The 20,909-nt window shown below is 41.4% G+C and overlaps 1 long non-coding RNA gene across 1 annotated transcript; it reads left to right on the forward strand.

The window, feature by feature from the left end:
• Nucleotides 1-17,292: 17,292 nt before the first annotated feature.
• Nucleotides 17,293-20,326, forward strand: LOC148846948 (uncharacterized). The gene is made up of 2 exons (XR_016100474.1): nt 17,293-17,616; nt 19,774-20,326. It is a non-coding gene; the product is annotated as an uncharacterized LOC148846948 (long non-coding RNA).
• Nucleotides 20,327-20,909: the final 583 nt, after the last annotated feature.

The raw sequence follows: 20,909 nt of genomic DNA on the forward strand, positions 1-20,909 counted from the left end.
TTTACAATTTACCATTCAAACAAACTTAATCTGAAAGCTAATGGAACCCAAACTTGAAAGTCTTGCTGTTATATATGTTTTTTTGTCAACCTAAGACCAAAGTTAGTTGGATTTGATTTATTACTAATTAAAACATATAAGAGAGATTATATAGAGCACATATAATTCATCGCCACCACCAACCTCCCAAAGTCTCTTCCAATGTTGTAACCATCAGCTTTAAATATATATATATATATATATATATAGTATAGGTACGTAGCAGCCTCTCAAGTCTCAATTTGAAATTGAATGCATAAAGGTGAGATTGGGCTACTAGACAAAAATGGGGCACCTAAGAGTAAGATGTGGCTGGCACTGAGTTAACTCAGCGCAGGACATGACAAAGAAGGGTGGGTTGGGTTGAGTAAATCCATTCCGGTCGTGTTAGGTGGTAAATATTTATTAGTCCGGGGTAGTTTTCAAGTCTTCTTTGGCCCACCCCATATCTAGCACTACCCTTTGTCAAATCAACATCCGTTTGAGGAGTGCTCAAGTGGCCGAACTAATTTATTTATTGCTTTGTCTTCCTGTGAAAATTAGGTTGTTAAGGAGGTTGGGTTGTGGGCGCTCCTTAAAAATCAGGTTGGTTACCATACCATATATACCCATGAATATTTTAATATTAACCATTTTATTCATCACTAAAAAACAATAAATCATTCAGTTTAGCTAGTTCAGCCGTTATCAGACGGCCCCGTAGACACACATTTCGTCATTGTTGCTTCAAACTGAACTGATGGATGATAGCTACACAACTCATCTTTTGGCTCACTTTAATTAATTTAATCAATTAAATGGGCCGGATATATATATGACCTTTGGTTTGTCTTTACACTAGCTGATGGCTGTATTTATTACCTTTTACACACCTATGCGTAGTTAATAAAAGAGAAAGAAATTATATAAAGTATCTGATAATAAAGTTAAAATTGATACCCATCTAATCAATTTCTTACTAGGTATATATATTAGCAAGAGCAACTAATCAATCGATTTTATTGTAAGTTCTTCAAATAGGATACTTAATGTAACGACCAAGAGTTTGAAAACATATTGCAGAGAGTTAGTTTTCCATGTGAAGATGAGTGTAGGGTTGTATATATTGGTATTGCTCTGTTTCTTGATTGTAGCCCATTTAGATTGGGTTGAATGAAGGGTTAAATTGAAAATCTCCTAAAACCCGAGTGGATCATATCGGAATCAGAGTTGTTGAAGTACACTGGGTAGATGAGAAGAAAGGGCACCAGCTATGGTATATTGGTGAACAATAGTTACGGCAATCACGGCACACCACTCACCACAGAACCAATGACTGCCCTTATTTCTAACTGGCTAGAGCCTATGCATTCATTAATTGCGCCTGCCGGACTTGGCCCGATTGTGTGAGTAAGAGCCAAGAGAATATTGTCCGAGGGAGTGAGCGGTTGGAAATTGGAGTGTTATCTTGTTCTTTTTTTTTATCAGCTAAATATATAAGTGTCAAGCACAGTTGCAGCTGGTTGCACCCTTTGTATCTATCTCTGTCTCTCTCTGGCTTGCATGGATTAATGGGGAATTGAAGTGGCTAGGAACGAAGATGCATAGTCTATGCAACTTTACAACTGCTCAAAATCTGTGTGTGTGAGAGAGAGCAAGGGTTTTGAAGGGATTTGAATGTTCAAAGTGTTGACACGTCAACTTTACAATTTATACCTTTGAGATGTTCTCTTAAAGTCTGGCCCACCACCAATTCCAACATACATATATACCAATTACCTGCACTAATGGCACGTACAACCCACCAATTAAGCACCGATATTAATTAATTCATGATCATGTGAATTGACTCCAATCAAAATCCACATGCTGATCGAAGGATAATTGGTCGAACAGAAGCCAAGCAATAATGCTTGTCAACTTGACGGGGCCTACAGAATTAATATTTCAGAGTTTCTTTGAATGACCAAACTGTGTCTTACACTCGAATTCAACCGAAAACAAAAACAATTATTACCGTTTTCTCCCATCCCAAAACTGTTTTCTCATAAATAACTTTATGTATTTGACTGATCAACTAATTAATGTAGTCATCTCATATTGATTAGTGTAGTCACAACTCAACTACTTAATTTCCATGATTGGACCAAACCATTGTTACTTTGGAAGCTACATTGAAAGGAGGTTTGCATAATTAACAAGCCAGCTTTCAAGTCAATTAATGAAGTCCAACCTTACATAATGGAAGTTGTAAACATGTAGCTAGCAAGCTAGCCTATGCCTATTTCAAATTAACACTTGCATTTATCGGTTTATAACTGTAGAACGTATACAAGAAGACAGGAGAATCCTCCTCACTCCTCTCGGCTGTTTGGATGTAGACATGTAATTTAGACCATGCTTTATGATGTGACGTAATCCGGCTGCTCCCTATTAGATATGATCCAGTTGTCAACAACAGTGAAAACTGGGTCTTCTGAAAGAAATGAGTTAGAGATTCTGGGGTGGCTCACCCGGTGAGGATACTCCAATAGCTAAGTTAGAGCACAGTGATAGTAGAGAGCTTGAAGACGATAACAGTGAGAGAGCTAGAGAGTGAAGATTACACACAACAAAAATAATAGAATGTACCTCACCCCTGGGGGGGAGGGGGGGTGGAGTCTTTATTTACTAGGGTCCATGTGGGTTAGTGGAACAGTTACTGGATCCCATATGTAACAGGACTTGCTTGCGTGTTAGGTGGGCGAAACGCCGTCAAACGATAATACTGTCCATTCTCATCAGAACCAGGGAGTTTGTGAACTAATGTGACCGTTACGAGGTATGGCCCTATAAGATACAAAGTACTATGGTGTGCTCCTCGAGGGTCGTGCAGTCGGTTCTTAGGAACCGTTGGATTGCTTTGATCTCAACCGTCGCTTCTTCGATACAATGGCTATAAATAGGGGGCCCCGAGACTCATTTCCTTAGCCACAAGCTTACTAGTCTTCGATCTGAGATCGCGCTTAGCTTCTTTAGCTCGGGTTTTCTAGTTCGCCACTTTCTTCCAGTCCGGTCGTCTTTCTTTGGTGAGTCTCCATTCACCTTTCTTTTCAGTTCTGTTAAGCTTCATGTCTTCTTCCAGTTCTGATAGTCTTTTCGATGAGGCCGAGGTGCATACCTCGGCCCAGGTCAGTAGCCGAGGTGGGGCTGTTTTGGGTTTAGAGGTGGTCTGTGGCCTTTCCGAGGTACAGGCACCCCGGGAGGTTCGAGAGGCCTCGAGTAGTTAGGCATCCACTTCTCACTGAAGTTGGGTGCCGGACAACTTTGGCCCTTCGACAATGACCTTGGACCGACTTCAGGCCTTAGTATACCAGTACAACCTTCCGAAAGAATTCTCCTATAGTCTTCCTTCGGGTAACCTCCCCTGGGAACACGATCATAGCGAGATCATGATTTTTGAAGAGATGCTCGTGGCTGGCCTTCACCTTCCTTTACATCCTTTGATCGTAAAGGTTTTGAAGTCCTTTGACATTACCATAGACCAGTTACACCCAAACTCCATCCGCAACATAATATGGACTATTTCGCTTTTTTATGAGTATTGTCTTCCCCTTGACCTTGATATCTTTTCTACCATTTTATCAATAAAGAAAAACTCTTCATGTGCTCTTCCCGAGCATAGGAGAATTTGTTACCTGTCTCCTCGCCCGGGATATAAGTTATTGCATGAACTATCCAATAGGATCCCTGCTTGGAAACAGGATTACTTCGTAGTCCGTAGCTTCGAGGGGTGGCCTTTTCCAACCCATTGGAGGTCGGCAATTCAGGTTCCTGGTGTTAAACTGGACCTGAAGACAAGGGAGGTGCTCAAGTTTTGGGCAGAGCACAACTTCCTCTACTCGAACTACCTCGCTGAAGACAAGCTCGTGCAGGCCGGCATGAGTCCTGGTAGGTCGCCTTGGTTTTTGCCTTTTTAAGATTCTGATTAGTTCGTGGCTAATCTCACTTTTTGTTTTTTCCAGCTACCATGCCGGTCAACACAAAGAGTCTTTTGAGGAGCTCTCAGGGAAAGAAGAGGACCACGAAGAGATTGCGCCAGGAGGCCGATCTCTCTCCTGAAGTTGTAATTGTGCAGAGAGTCTCCACTGTGATCCCAGGAAGAGGCCCGATCTGCTGCCCCCAAGGCGGTCATGGACGAGGTTCATCACGAGGGAGCTCGCCCCTAGGAGCTAGAAAGTTCATCCACGCCCGTGGGGGCAGATATTGCTCCAGAGGGTTATCTTCCTATCGTGAAAGAGAATATCATGGACCACGTGCAGGCCATGTGCAAGAGCCAGGGTGCTGTCTTTCAAGACGAAATCGCGAAGTGGGCAGAGATGTCCCCAGGCCGGTTTTTGGGGCTAGTCGGCAGTCACAGCATGGTTGTAAGCGTTCCACTTTTCTCTTCCCCTCTCTCCCTTTTTTTTATTTTGTTTAGTTTTCTTTTGGTAGGCTAACTCTACTAGCCACGCGTTGGCCTTCCAATTGGTGATCTGCATAAAGGAAGCTCGCGAGGCTAGGGGGGAGGTGCAGAGACTCCACTGTGAGCTGGACCTGGCCCAAGGCGAGGTGCATAGAGTGAAGAAGGGGGTTGAGGCCCAGAAGGAGCTGATCTTGACCCAGGACGGGCAGATCTCCTTGCTGACTGAGGAGAAGGTGCAACTTGAGTGAGAGATCGTGAACCTCGAGGCCTCCATTGCGGAAGAAAGGAACAAGGCCATCGAGAGCTTCAAAGAGTCTCCGGAGTTCGAGGCCCTACAGGTTGAATACGGCTCGGACTCCTATCGATCTGGATTCAAGCTATGTCGGTACTTGGTTCGGCAGAAGTTCCCCGACCTCGACCTCGGCAGCATTTCGATGACAGGCTTAGACACCTGAGGTGATTAAAGTGGTGGATGAGGAGCCCGACTCTCCAGGGGAGGAGAGCAATGAAGATATCGAAGTGGTGACCCTTTTGTGTGAGGACTTCTTGTTCTTCATCTTTTTGTTCTTTGAACTATGGAAGTACTCTCCCGGTCCATTGAGCTCGGGTTTTAGTAAAATTATTGTACTTAAACCTTTTTACTAATGAAATATATAGTTTTCTGAGTAATCCTGAGTGAAAAATAGTTCTAAGTGTGAGTGAGCTCCAAGCTGGGAAATTTTAATGTGTAGGTTACCTGACCTGTCGAGGTGCCGAGCTGGCAATGAGTAAGGATAACCGGGGTGGAATAGACACCATAAAGTTTATACTCGGCCTGTCTTTACCTTGGGTGTTAGAAGTAGCTTGCTTATGCCAACAAAGTAACCGGGTCTTATGCAGCGCCTAGGTCCTTATCAGTTCGGCATTTTCGGCCTTTAGGCTTCAGGAGGGACCCGTTGTTCGCTCTTGAACTTCGCCCACGCCAAAGTGGCAACTGGGTCTTTTTGTGGCGCTTAGGCTTTGGGAGGGACCAGTAGTTCGCTCCTGAACTTTTGCCCATGCTGTAGAGGCGACTGGGTCTTCTTGTGGCCCTTAGGCTTTGGGAGGGACCCGTAGTTCACTCCTGAAGTCCACCCACGCCTAAGTGGCAATTGGGTCTTTCAGTAGTATTGGCCCTTAGGCTTTGGGAGGGACCCGTAGTCCGCTCCTGAATTTTTGCCCATGCCATAGAGGCAATTGGGTCTTCTTGTGGCCCTTAGGCTTTGGGAGGGACCCGTAGTCTACTCTTGAACTTTTTCCCATGCCATGGAGGCGAATGGGTGTTCTTGTGGCCCTTAGGCTTTGGGAGGGACCCATAGTCCGCTCCTAAACTTCACCCACACCAAAGTGGCAACTGGGTCTTCTTGTGGCCCTTAGGCTTTGGGAGGGACCTGTAGTCCGCTCCTAAGTTTCGTTGCTCCTTAGAGACCTGTAAGGAACTAAATGTCAGAGGACCCGGGGTGGCTAAACCGGTGAGGTCGCTCCGATGGATAAGTCAATACTCTCATAGAAGATTGCGAGCTATAAATCACAATCTGAGAGTTAGAGCTTGCTTACTTGTTTTTGGGGCCGGTGCATTTTCAGTTCGTAATCAGAGATAGTATCGCCTTAGATTGCTGATGTTTCACGCCTGAGGTACTCGCTCTCCTTCTAGGGTTTCGAGCTCGTATGTATCTTCCCTGAATATCCGCTTCACTCGGTAGGGACCCTCCCAGTTTGGTCTGAGCTTACCTACACCGGGCTCAGGTACCATAATTTTCCGAAGGACCAGGTCCCCTACACGGAAGTGTCGCTTCCTGACTCGGGCGTTATAATACCAGGCTACTCTTTGCTGGTAGGCTGCGATCCGGATGTATGCAAGATCTCGTACCTCTTCTACTAGGTCGAGGTTGGTGCGGAGCTCGTCACCGTTTCCTTCACTGTCGTAGGCTTCCAGCCGTAATGTAGGTACCTCGATTTCGGCTAGGATTACCGCTTCCGTGCCATAGGTGAGGTTGAAGGGGGTTTATCCGGTGGTGGTCTTGACGGTAGTTCGGTAAGCCCATAGTACGCTGAGTAGCTCTTCTACCCATAGCCCCTTAGCATAGGATAAGCGGGCCTTCTGGGTGAGAGCCCTGCCCCCCATGTATCCGTCACATGGGCCTTCATGGGTGTCGTGGAGGACGAGCTCAGCCTCTGACGGTAGGATCTTCGATACAATCATCCGTCTATCATGATGTACTTGGCTACCTGTCATTCTATCCTTCTGGCTATGTTGCGATCTGTAGGTCGAGTTCCGTGAAGTAGGTAGCTCGCGAGTGGGTCAATCCAGCTCGGTTTTTTTTTGTGCAACGGGAGCGACCTCTTCTGCCCCCCCCCCCCCCCCGAGAATGTTGGGCCAAGGCAGACTCTCTTTGTGCACGGTCTTCATGGTGTTGTTGCTTGTGCTAGCTAACCGGGACAAGGCATCAGCTTTAGCGTTCTCGGACCTTGGAATTTGCCTGATGAAGTATGACTGGAAGCTTTGTAGAACTTTCCTGTCCTTGGCCAAATAAGCGGCCATGGTGGGGTGCGGGTTTCGTAATCTCCGGTGACCTGGTTGACCACGAGCTGGGAATCACTACAAATGATGATGTGTTTTGCTTTACCTTTTTCGCCAATGTGAGCCCGGCTAGTAGTGCTTCATACTCTGCTTCATTATTGGATGCCGCGAACTCTAATTGAAGAGAGTACTCCAATTTCACCCCGCTTGGTTCGTGTAGAACAGCACCTACTCCACTTCTTTGTTGATTGGACAAGCCGTCGCGGACTCTAATTGAAGAGCGTACTCCAGTTTCACCCCGCTTGGTCCGTGTAGAACAGTACCTACTCCACTTCTTTGTTGATTGGACGAGCCATCTACATGGAGGATGCAGGTCTCCTCGTCCCAAGTTGGCCTTGCTTTAACCGGGACCGGTGCCGTACTGATTGAAGTCGCTTCTTTGTGTTCGAGCTCCGTCAGTTCAGGGGATGCGGTGGTGAAGGTACATTCTGCTACAAAGTCAACTAAGGCTTGGGCCTTAATCGTCGTCTGAGGCTCATACTGGATGTCGTATTCGCTGAGCTCGATGGCCCACTTCGTCAGTCTGCCAGATACCTCAGGCCTGAGTAAGACTTGCCTCAGAAGTTTGTTTGTGAGGACTACGACAATGTGGGCTTGGAAATATAGGCGAAGCTTCCGGGCCGCCATGACCAGTGCATACGCCAGCTTCTCAATCTCTGGGTACCTGGTTTCTGCATCCTGCAAAACTTTACTCACATAGTAGATAGGTCATTGGACCTGATCTACTTCTTTTATCAGTACCGAGCTGACCACCTCATCACTCGCGGAGAGGTACAGCTTTAAAACATCGCCCTCCTCGAGTCGGGTCAAGACCAGGATACTAACTAGGTACTTCTTTTGCTCGTCGAAGGTGAGTTGGCACTCTTTAGCCCATTCGAAGTCTTTACTTTTCTTGATTGCCTTAAAAAAGGGCAGGCAGCGATCTGCCGATTTGGACATGAAGCGGCTTAAGGCAGCCATGCGGCCATTCAGCCTTTGAACCTCTTTGAACTTGTGAGGTGACTTCATTTCTAGGTTAGCCTTGATTTTTTTAGGGTTTTCCTCGATTCCACGCCGGTTAAATATGTAACCCAGGAATTTACCCGAGGTGACACCAAAGACACACTTACTAGGGTTCAACCTCATACTATACTTGCGTAGAATTTCAAAAACACATTGCAAGTCACTTATTAAACAGTCTGAAAATTGGGTTTTGACGACCATGTCATCTACATAATATTCAATCTTATCGTCGATCAACAGCTCAAAAAGTTTGTTGACAAGTCTTTGAAAGGTTGCCCTGGCATTTTTTAGTCCGAAGGGCATAACCTTGTAACAGTACAGTCCTATCTCGGTTATGAATGCTGGTTTTTCTTCATCGGCGGGGTCGATCTTGATCTGGTTATAGCCCGAGTATGCATCCAGAAAACTTAGCAACTCATGCCCTGAGGTCACATCCACTAGACAGTCGATCTTAGGGAGAGGGAAGCAATCCTTCGGGCAAGCTCGATTCAGGTCAGTGTAATCGACGCACATGCGCCATTTACCGTTGGCCTTTTTTACTAGAACGGGGTTAGCCACCTAGCTCGAGTAGTGGACCTCCCTGATGAAATCGGCTGCGAGGAGTTTCCTGACCTCCTCATCAACTATCTTCCAGCGCTCAGGGGCTAGGTTGCATTTTTTTTGTCTAATTGCCCTGACTAAAGGATTAGTGTCCAACCTGTGAGTTATAACCTTAGCATCTATATCGGGCATTTCTGCCGCAGACCAGGCAAACACATCTAACTTCTTGAGTAGAAAACTTACCAACCAAGAGCGGAGAGGCTCTTCGATCGCAACTTCGATCTGAAGAGTTCTGGCTGGATCTTCCATTGAGGTCAGGATGTGGATCGTCCCTTCGGTTGGCGTGGCTCGCTCCTCGAAGTACTCCACAGGTCGCTCTAACTCAAGGTCATCCGTCAACTTGGCCTTCCCTTTGAGAACGACAACGTAACATTTCCGGGACTCGAGCTGGTCGCCCCGAGCTACCCCTACCCTGAAGTCCGTGGGGAATTTCATGGCCAGGTAGTAAGTAAATACCACCGCGTGAAGCGCGTGAGTGACAGGCCATCCCACAATGGCATTGTATGGGGAAGGCATTGCAACTACTAGGAATGCAAGCTCAAACCTTGCGATGTTGGGCCACGTACCGACCTCCATGGGTAAAGAGATTTGCCCGAGAGGCCTGACTTCTTCTCCGTTGAAGCCCACTAAGGGAGTGCTTGCGGGCTGGAGGTCACTTTCCCAAAGCTGTAGCTTGTCGAAGGTGCCTTTGAACAGGATATCGGCCGAACTCCCTGAATCTACCAGGATGCGCCAGACTTCGAAGTTGTTGATCTTCATTCTTATGACCAGTGCGTCATCATGGGGGTACTGAATCCCACGCGTCGTCCTCGGTGAAGAATATAGGGTCCTCAGGCTGCGACCGCTTTGGAGGGTTCTGCTCTTCGCGTTCTAACTCACGGACTAAAGTCTTTCCTGCTACTATGGAACAACCCGCGACAACCGACCCGCGATGATCGTATTGATTATCTCGCAAACTGGTCTTTCTTCAGGCAATTGCCTCTGTTCACTCGGCCTGTTGATGGACTCGGGAGCGTCTTTCTTTTGCTCTCCTCACTGATCTGTCTGGCCTTTATTATTTTTCTGTACAAAGTTTCCCACAGACGGCGCCAATTAATGTAACCATTTCCGGTCACATATCATTTTTTCATGATGTGTCCATTTTTTGGCTAAGTACCTCGTCATCTTGTCTGCTCCCAAGTGTCCTGTGACTCAGGGGATGAAGTGGAGCTCCCTGGCGTAGTACAACTCGGATGCTCCCTGCAGGAGGTGATCTGGCTACCAGCAACGACGAGAACTGAACTGGCTCTTCCTGCTGGTGATGATCTGCTCGTCTTTGTAGGCAGTGGGAGCTGAGGGACCTTCGAGAGCTGAGTTAGAGAACCCGGGGGTGTTTACCCGATGAGGTCACTCCGATGGCTAAGTCAACACTTAGTGGAGAGCTAAGAATGATATTAGAGAATGAGAGAGCTAGAGAGCAAAGATTACCCATCCTTTTTTTCTCTATGTTCGCCCCTTTCACCCCTGGGGGGTGAGGTCTTTATATACTAGAGTCCTCGTGGGTTAGGTAGAGCAGTTCCTGGATCCCAGCTGTGACGGGACTGGCTTGCGTGTTAGGTGGATGAAATGCCATTAAACGGTAAAACGGTCCCTTCTCGTTGGGACCGGGGAGTGGGTGAGCTAATATAGCCGTTACAAGTCACAATCCCGTAAAATGCAAGGTACGGTGGTGAGCTCCTCGAGGTTGTCAGGTTGGCACCTGTGTTAGGCTGCCAGGTTGGTGCCTGGGCCAGGTCACGCCAGGGTCAAGCTGCCAGCTCGTGCCTATGCCAGGTAGCGCCTATGCCAGGCCGTGCCTGTGGGACACCATCATCTTAGCAAAGGCAAGTTGTAGTCAAAGTGGTCCCGAGTGTCACCTAGTTGTTCTGAGTTGCCAGGCTACATGATGGCGAGCTACATAGTGGCGAGCTGCCTGTGAAGTGCCGCATGGTGGTGAGCTGCCTAGTGGCAAGTTGCTTGTGAAGTGTTGCATGATGGTGAGCTGCTTGTGAGTGTTACGTGATGGCGAGCTGCCTGTGAGGGTTGCATGATGGCGAGCTGTCTACGAGGGGAGTTGGTGAACTAATGTGACTGTTATGAGGTACTACGCTGTAAGATATAGAGTATTGTGGTGTGCTCCTCGAGGTTGCCATTCGGAGGTTTGAACAGTAGGCAAGTTGCTTGTAGGATATTGAGCGGTTTGATGGCGAGCTGACTGGTAGCGAGCTCCTCGAGCTTGTGCTCCTTAGGTATGCCCTGATACGAATGCCAAAGTGCCCTTGGACCGAGGTGATCTATCGGTCCGGGTACGATCTGTAACGAACTTGGTTTCGTTTAGTCGCAATCTGGTGCCGAGACGATCTTAGCTCGAAGTGACTTTAGTTTGGGGTACCAGCTTTCCCGAGCTCGCTTCGTAGCAAGTTGATTCATGCTGAGCTATCACTCGTGTTGAGTCACGTCCACGTGTCTCCCTGTCATGAGGTCGGGCCAAATTCTCCTTCATCACTTTGGATTGAAGGCAGCTTGGACGCCTTCCATGCCGGAATTTGGGCCTTGGCAGACCGTGTTTGGGTAGCCCAAATCCCTTCCTAGTCAGGCCCAGCATGGCCCGTGGCCCAGTTCTCAGCCGTGCCGGGCCATGGTAGGGCCAGGCTTATTTTTTTCTTTTCCAATTTACCTAAATTAAGAAAAAAATTAGCATATAATAAGCACGAAAATAACATGAATAATAGATAATAAATTGAAAAAAAAATGTGAAAATTTTAATTCATTTCAAGTTTAATGTGTATGAAAAATAGAAAATACGCTGAGAAAATAATCCAATGATGTTGAATTAATAAACTGATAAAATTAAAGATAAAAATTACAATAAATTGGATTATTGGAAAATATTACAAAGAATTCTCATATCTAAGCCATTTGACTGGGCCATGCTTTGGGGCGTGGTCCCCTCCCAGCCTAGTCCCAGCACGGCCCAGATTCTCGTGCCAAACATGCCCCCTGTTGTGCTAGCACTGCTAGGCCATGCCAGCCTGCCACCGACCTTACCCACATTACAGTTGTAGTTTGAAATCAATGTTGGATAACTTTGTTAGGGCAACAAGTGGATTTAGGGCAGTGTTTCTGAATGATTGTTGACCCGAACTACCCCCGCTGAGTCAAGTAGTTGAACCATTAATCCATTCAACGGGTTTTGATTGTTTTATAATTTAATTATCTTTTATTTTTTATTTTTTAAAATTGAAACAGACGATCCGTTTGAACAGGTGGCCAAAACGGTTTGAATTCCAGATCGGTTTTTAAAACCTTACCGGTGACGGTGGTCATAAAGCATACGTCGAACCAGTTAGTTTAATTAGCAGAAACATACATATCTAGACATTTGTTTCCCAAATGCGGTAAAAAGCCTAACCCAAACGCTTGCCAGATTTGCGACGTGGATACTTGGATGGCACGTATTCCGCATAAAATATGTATGTATATGATCCCATTTGAGAGGGCTTCTGCTTAGCAATCTCTGTAAATCCATTTCGACTTTCCAGGCTTTTATCAAATACACACAGCTTCATGATGTTTTGGGTCTCTCAGTTCATGTAATTATGTAAACTTAGAAGCCATTTTGTGAAATCCCTCCCCAATTATTAAGCCATTGAATTTTAGATTGATCACTGTAAATTCGTGTGCATGATAAATACATGCATTCTTCATTCTTCTGATTGAAATAACATTTATATGTGACGAGGCAGTACATACTTGTCATAAACTTGTATCGATACTACAATGCCACCGGAAAACACCCCCTAATTATTTAGAGATGGGCTTCAATGCTTTACAAGACTGTTCACACCGTTGATACAATACAACTTTTTATAGTCGTACATTGGGAATATTTTCGTTTTTATATGCTTTTTTGTGAAAACCGTAAGTGATTATGCCAACGATACGAGCACAGCCTTGTCCGGACGAAAGCCAAATTCTCGTAATTAAATAGTAGTGTATACAAATTTTCCTACCTGGTTAAACACATTGAAACGTGTCACATGACTTTTCACCCCAGGACCGAGGTTGTTAATCATAGTTGTTCACGTGGCTATCATGATGCGTTGATGTCCCCGAGGTAAGCCTCGTAAATGAGCCACGTAGCAGGTACGTATTCATTAAATTCACACACATGCATCTTCGTATTGTTATTTATTGTTTTGGGACACGCTTTCGTTTTCAAAAACATTTTTACTTGAATAGAAATTAATTAAACCGTATCCACTCATCAGAGGCAGAGGGGTTAGTGTTTTGATTTTTAACTGCAGGACCCCACAACTGGGATTGGTGGTTTCACTTTGCCCAAAAGGCCAAAACCAAGCAACACCAAACCCTCCCAATCCATAAATCCATAATGGGTTCGAATATGAAATGGAAAAGGTATGATAAAAGAAAAACAATCAATATAAATTTGTGAGAAATAAGTGTTGTCATATCATATATGAGTGTCGTTTCAATTAAAAAAAAAAAATATATATATATATATATATATATATAGGTATAAAAAAATAGATACGATATTTGATATATGACGGATTATTTAAGAAATATTTTATATAAGATTTATCTTCAAAAATTGGAAGCATCTTTTGTATTTATCTATTATTATTTATGAGAAATGTTTTCAGTTCAGGTGGGATGTGCCTGTGAGGTCCTTATGAGGCGCCTTGTGTGAGGAGGAGACTCAATTCATTTAACACTAAGACATCATTAAGTGCCACATAAAATGAGTAATAAATAAATAAATAAATGCTGAATGCTAGAAAAGCATTAAAATAAAGCTTCTCTGGTTTGGAAAAAATAACAATTTTTATAGATCAACTAAGAATGTTTTCAAAACGTTTCAACCCAAAATGCAACGGCTGTATAAAACACCCCCTAGACAGTTGGTCACCTTTTTTAACTTAACTCTTTCATCTACTCTTCTTACTTGAATGAGTTCACATCCACTCTCTGCTTAGCTATATAAGCAATCATGTCTTTGTCAGCCAAAGAGAAAGCCTTCAAGGGCCTTAAAAGCTACTGCATCAATGTTCACAACCCAGGCGCTTGGAAGTTATGAGTCATGAAAGCAGCGAGAGTGAACTCTACTACTTCAATACCTCATTAAATCATCAATCTCCTTTAGTCCTTTTACTCCAACTTCTGCTGTCCTTCCAACCAATCAGAATTAATGGATTCACAGAATCACAGCTGTGCCTCCTAGCTTCTATAAATCTCGAGTCTCGATCTGTTACCCACCACACAGCTTTCGACATGATCTATACCCACATATCTAAAACATCATTGTCACCTCAAATGCAAACAATATGAAACATATATGTTTGAGATCATGTTAGAAGCTGTGTGGGTGGCCTCTTGTGGTTGTAGGTAGTAGATCTGGACTTGTAAATCCATCTTCATTGACCTGATGTTGGTGACCCGATCAAATTTTTTTATTCAGACCAACCCTAATCTTTTGAAGGGTTCAACTATGATATCAAAATAACTTGTAACCAATAATCAACCGGTATCACAAAGGCGAAAACCAACCAGGTGATATTTATCAAAATTCACTTGGTGGGTATTGGTCATGTTAGAAAATACTTAAAACCTATTTAGGAACCTCAACTAACAGGTTAAGCTTTTAGGCTCAACCGTTGCATGAGATAGCATAAAAGGGAATTTTCAGATCCTCCGCCTAATAAAATTCATTTGTTTGCACATTGAGAATAGTACGATATGTGGAAGAATCTAAGAGGAATAAATATTTATTTGTTTGCACATTGAGAATAGTACAATATAAGAGGAATAATTGGCGGGGTTTTATTAAAAAACAAATAAAAATTTATGAAGTGGGATAAAGTGAAGATTTCTCTAGTATTCAAAACCTGTTTGATCAACTGGTTTAACCACATTAATAGTTTTTTTTTTTTTTACTTTATAAAAAAAGTGGTGGATTTCTTTTAGAGAGGGCTCCATTTATTGAAGGGTTGTGTAGGATAATGCATTTTCAAGAAATTGATAGGTGGCTTATTCTCCATAACTTTGAGGTTGAGACCCTATTCATCAATGATTTCTTTTTTTTTAAAAAAAGGTACACAAGTTGATTGTTGAAATTTTTTTGAGGTTCCCCTCCTACAAGAGTTTATATGTCATAGTATATATGGGTGCTTATGGGATGCCAGTGTGTGAGTGCATGTTTCCCCTAATGCTGTAATATTTTTTTTTTGTTTTAATTAAGAATAGCAATACCATAAGCTGCACCATTCAAATTTCGATGTGAAACCATCTTGTAAATATGAAAGTTAAAAGGTCATGCAATAACTCTGATGATGCGGTGTAACATGCTGAACTTTAGACTCTTGTTTATGCGGTGTAACACTTGCTACAATTGGAGTAGTTGCTTCTGTTCAAAAACCACAGTGTTCCTTTCTTCCACATATAGCATAGCTAGAGTTGTTGTTAGCCATGCCAACAAATATTCCTTTGTTGCTTTATCTTCCTTCCTTCATCTTGTTCCACCATGTTTGTATGGCATTCATGATTGAGTTTTCATGTATTCAATTAGGTTTAACCCCAATTAGGAGTGTCAATTATATTGGTCCGCATTTGGTCCAATATGAGTCCACTACAGATGCATGAATTAGGTCCAATTCAATCCAATGAATACTTTTGACCGATCCAATCTGCTCAAATCTAGTTATTGACACCTGTATTCCTATCTTCTATTAATGGGCCACATATTAGTTCAATCCGACCTGATCCAATATATATAAATCTATTACGGATGAAGGCTTGTTTTTAATACTAAACTGTGCATTGCACATGTCTCTTTCTGGTTAAAGTTTTAAATATTTTTAATCTTCACCAAAAAAAGGAACTAAAGTCCTTTGATATAACAGACACTTTCCACCATATAAATTCACAAGGATTAATATTCCATTGATGTTGATACTTGATACTTGCCCTAGCTACATAAAAATCCTCCTCATCAGTGGAAATTAAACAAAAAAAGAATTTCCATCTGTCATACTTTCTAAGATAAAATATCATGGAAGCAAAACAGATATGAAAATAAAATTGGCATATTTTTATCGAATTATTTAAAATCGATGCATTTACTAAATTGTTTGGATTGAATAATTAGGCTCTTTTTTTTTCTGTTCAAAGATGAACTTATTCATGCTGCAGTTCCAATGGCATATGAGCACGCCACCAATGTAAATAAAAAGCAATTAATGTGATGCAATAAATATTTGAGTCTGCATCCATCCTTGAAAATCTCCACACAGCTCAAGAAAACATGTACAAAAGACTAGCAAGGAACAACCAAACCAAAAAGTAGATAACCCTGCTGTTTTGTTGAGTGATTACATGGTGTTTGATTCTGTTTACGTTTATTAATGGTGCTATATAAGCATCATCTCAGCATTTTCTCTCTTTTATTCTTTTGCATACATCAAAAATGTAAAGAGTGAAATTCGATTTATGTGCATGTCAGTCATTTGTAGAAGTTATTTTTCCAAACTTTCACAAATGGCCAGGCTGTTTATTCATCATGGCGCCCAATAACACCTAATTATCGTAAACGATTGCAATTATTGCATTTCTCGGTTTTATTAGTAATTAAAATACAAACATTTATTCAATAAACATAAACGGAAACAAACACATACTACAACATTTTACTGTTGTGACCATAATCGCTGCAGTTTAGAGTTCAAATATTTCTAAGTTTAAGTGAGTGATATGATGAGATCTATTTGGGGCCAGGTTTAGCCCCTTAAAATGAAATACTGCAGTACTATCGTCACTCGTCAGAGTTGGATTGGAGCCAGCAGTTGATGAACCGGTAAACACATGACTAATCAGCTTTTTCTTCTGGGTCTCGGTTTTGTCCCATTTTTATGGGCTGAAAGATATAACCAAGGGTTCAACTGGTAAAATCTGTGACCCAATGAGCTTATATGACTGAAACATTGAAAATTTGCTTCACTAAAGAGTAATAGTATTCCTATTGTTTAGCTTTTGAGACCAATTGAACAAAAATGAGAAAGAAAAAGAAAGAGTAGACTTTCTCAATAAAACTGACAAAATTAGTTCTGTTTTACACATTTGCCACTTCTTTCTTTCTACTATATATACAACCCATTGGCTGGAGTCAAATAATGAAATTTGAGGTATTACTTCCTTTTGAACAATAAAAAAGAAAAAAAGTGAAACAAATAAATCAAGCATTAACCATTAAAAATGCTAATAAAATAAAAGATGTGATCGTCTAGAATTGTAATAACATTTTTGTGTGGTAAAACAGAACTATAACTGTCACTGCATGCTTCAACACAGTGTATTTGTTCCTTTAAAATGCTAAGGCTCGGTTTGGAAGGAGTACAAATATAAATATATAGAGTACAAAATCTTGTATTTTATATTATTTTGTATATATTTATATTGTACATTTTATTATTTATACTTCTTTCAAATAAAATATAAATATAAATATATACAATGTAAATATATATAAAATAATACAAAATACAAGATTTTGCACTCTACTTATTTATATTTGTATTCCTTCCAAATTGAGCCTAAGACTGTGTTTAGTTGGAGTGCAAATCTAAACCTCGGTTCAGATTTGCATTCGTTTGATTGGATTTAAAAAATGCATCGATTTTCGATGCAAATTTGTATACTTTCTTACGTTTGTATAGAAAATAGGAGAAAATACTCCTATGATCGGTTGAAGTAAATAGGTTTTGAGTTTTCCAAAACCCTCGAAAAAAAAAGAGAGAGAGAGAGAGAGAGAGAGAGAGAGAGAGAGAGAGGAGAACGGAGCACTCTCAACTGCGAGCTGAAACTGAGTAGATAGAGGAGAAACTGCGAGCGATTCTAAACTGCCTTCATTTTCACAGAGGTAATCCGATCTACCTTCATTTTCCGATTACCTTCAATCTACTTTGTTGTTTGTTTGGTTTTCCTTTGAGAGAATCCTAACCTCTTCGTTTTTATGTCGTGTTCGATCCATTTTTCCATTTGTTGGATTTTTTGTTTTAAGAGAGAGTCTTAACCTTTTCGTTTCTAGGTAATGTTCCATCTATCTTGCTATCTACTTCCATTTTTTGGATGCTAGAGTCATTGCTTGTCTGTTGATTTATTTTTTATTGATTAAGTGAATTGGAACTTTTTGATTTCATCGCATGCTAGAGTTATTGCTCCATTTTTCTTCGCTTCTCTCATCCTAACCTTCAACCGTTACTGTTGTCACAGCACTTCAACCCCCTTTCTATTTAGTTATGGAGTTCGGAAATATCTCTCCTTCTTCTGCGAGTTTGGCTGATTGAATTCCATCTCTCATGGAGGATTTTTTTTCCCTTTATTTTTGGCATTTCAGACTCCTAGTCCTCGGTTACCTTCTTGCTGTTTTGCTTTATCTTGTCGACTGCTGCTTCTTGAATTGAATGCTGTTAATGAAAGATTTTCACATTTTTAAGTTTAAGAAGAGGATGTGCTCTTGATTTATGAGAAGTAACTCATCATATTAAGTTACTCATTAACATAAATAAATTTCCTTTTTTTAAAGCCCATATATCATTAATCAAATTCATCGAATTGAGTATAAAGAATCTTCCTCCAAGGTAGAAATTAGAAAATTAGGAGGATTAGACCAAGTAATTGTTTAAAAGAGTATGCCGATAAATAACCCATTGAATTAGAAAAGATGGTGCATATATGGGAAATATTTTATTTAAATACCAAATCATTTATTAGTGCACTGGGTAGAGATTTGTTTTTTATTTGGGAAGATGAGAAATATAAACCACATCAATCTAGACTCAAAGTGGCCATGGGCTGCCTGAAGGTCCTTGGAATGTTCTTGTATAAACTTATTAGATCTGCATAGATTTTGTTAGAGGATCTTTAGAATGTTTAAAGCATCTATATTGCCTATGGGGAAAATATCTTGCCAATACTGATAAACAAACTGCATGGAGTCAAATCAGAAAGGATTATATTTTTCAACCTGATAGACAAAAATCATTTGGCTAGTCTTTTCTTAAAAATCATGGAGTCAAACAAGCTGCATGGTTGAGCTATGCAGCCACCTTTTCTTAAAAAAAAAGACACATCAACCCTGTTATTTGTCCCACCATTAGCTAGTCTAGACCCCATACCCCTCCAACACCATATAGTTCATGCATAATAGATGCTAAAAAAGTTCACCACAATCTAGTATATTTGCTTTAATCATGTATAATCAATATTGTCGTCCAAGGACTCCAATCATGGGGGAATCTTGGATCTCAGGACAGGGGACCTGTACATGGGTCCAAGGCCCTCATAATTCATACACCATTTGTTGGTAATGTGTGAGTTTATTTCAGAAAACCAAAGCCCACTAAATGTGTGAGTTTCTCCAGAGGCCCAACACATTGAATCCTTTACAACAAGCCCAAGAAGTTAATTGCTGTCAAGACCCCATGTGATATTCAAAAGGTTCACTTTCAACCAAATCCTATCAAGATTCTTATAGCCAAATCTTTTCAAGATTTGACTGGACCCTCAAGATTTTCTGAATATTTGAAGGATTTCGCAGATTCATTCTCTAGCAAGCATTTCTTTAGTCTCATTGCTTAGGAAAATAAATATATTGTAGATCTCAAAAAAGAATTCTCAATTTTCCATATAAAACCATGTAAACATTCTTTTGAACAATTAATGAATGAATGAAGCTGAAATGTTCCTACAAATCTATGGTTTGGTGCTGACACTCCCGCATTCTGTCCTCCCCTATTGTTTGTCAAATTTAGGAGAAGTGTTAAACTAAGAAGCTGTGGGCTTTGTGGCCTGATTCCAGCTTCCATGGACCCATTTCATCCATTTATTCCCCCATTCCCCTTTCTTGTTGTGAAAATCAAATATTAGTAGAATTGCAATCTTACTCCATGAACCTTACATCAAACTAAGAAGCTATAAGACATAAGTGCATTGAAAACAAAAAAAAGCTAGATTTCTTGATCTTTTATTTTACATGTCTGAAATTCTTGGGTTGATCATTTCTTTCTTTTTTCAGGCTGATGTGGATGGAAATGGAACAATCGATTATATTGAATTTTTTACTGCAACCATGCATAGGCACAAGCTAGAAAGAGACGAACATCTATATAAAGCCTTCCAGCATTTTGATAAAAATCAGAGCAGATACATTTGTGACAGGATGCCCGGACTGTTAATTCTATGCCGTTTGGAAGCTCCATAGTTTCTATTCAAAAAGAATAGTCGTCATTGGCTTGAAGAGGAGAGAGAAACTGATTTGCTTGGTAGAAGAGACCGTTGTATTTGCATTGATAGTGGGAGTAGCTGGTTGTTTTTATGTTGTTATTTTTTACCAAGATGCCCGGGCAGCTTGTTATTTTTATATTTGTTTGATTTGCTTGGTAGAAGAGACCGTTGTATTTGCATTGATAGTGGGAGTAGGTGGTTGTTTTTATGTTGTTATTTTTTACCAAGATGCCCGGGCAGCTTGTTATTTTTATATTTGTTTAATGGTTGGAACACCATTTGGTAACAAGAAATAGTTGTATTTGCATTGATGGAAATGCCAAACATCCACAAAAATTGTATTCTTATTTGTCTTTCAAAACAAATGAGCTGAATGCAAAGTGGGTGTGTAAATCTTCAACTATTTTGCACTCACATGAACCAAAACATTTTTATTTTGCACTCTACAAATTTGCATTCGTACTTCAACCAAACACAGCCTAAAGTTCAATTTGAAAAGGGTACAAATGTAAATATATACAGTATAAATACATACAAAATACAAGGTTTTATACTCCACATATTTATATTTGTATTTTTTCCAATTTTTAAAGGACAATTTACTATTTATAAACATAACAGAAACTATCCATGTCTCCCTTATCAATTTTTAAGGGACAAAGTGACCCTCACTGACTGTTAGGTATCCGATTGAAAGTATTGAGTCTCATCTATTAAACTTGAAGCTTCTGATGTTAGGGGAGTAGCCCAATTTTAATTATGTTTATGAGCTTGATGGTCGAAGGTTGAGTATACATAGGGTTCGGTGGGTGGTAGTATGATAGACGTGATCATGGACCGTTCTGGGCCTGGACTGGGTTTATGTTCCTATAACTTTAAAACAAAACTGGGTTTATGGCCCAAATTTAATTTTCCAGCCATGATTCT

Source organism: Nelumbo lutea, chromosome 6, assembly GCF_056320005.1.
Source record: "Nelumbo lutea isolate HS-2025 chromosome 6, American lotus-T2T, whole genome shotgun sequence".
Lineage (NCBI taxonomy): Eukaryota > Viridiplantae > Streptophyta > Magnoliopsida > Proteales > Nelumbonaceae > Nelumbo > Nelumbo lutea.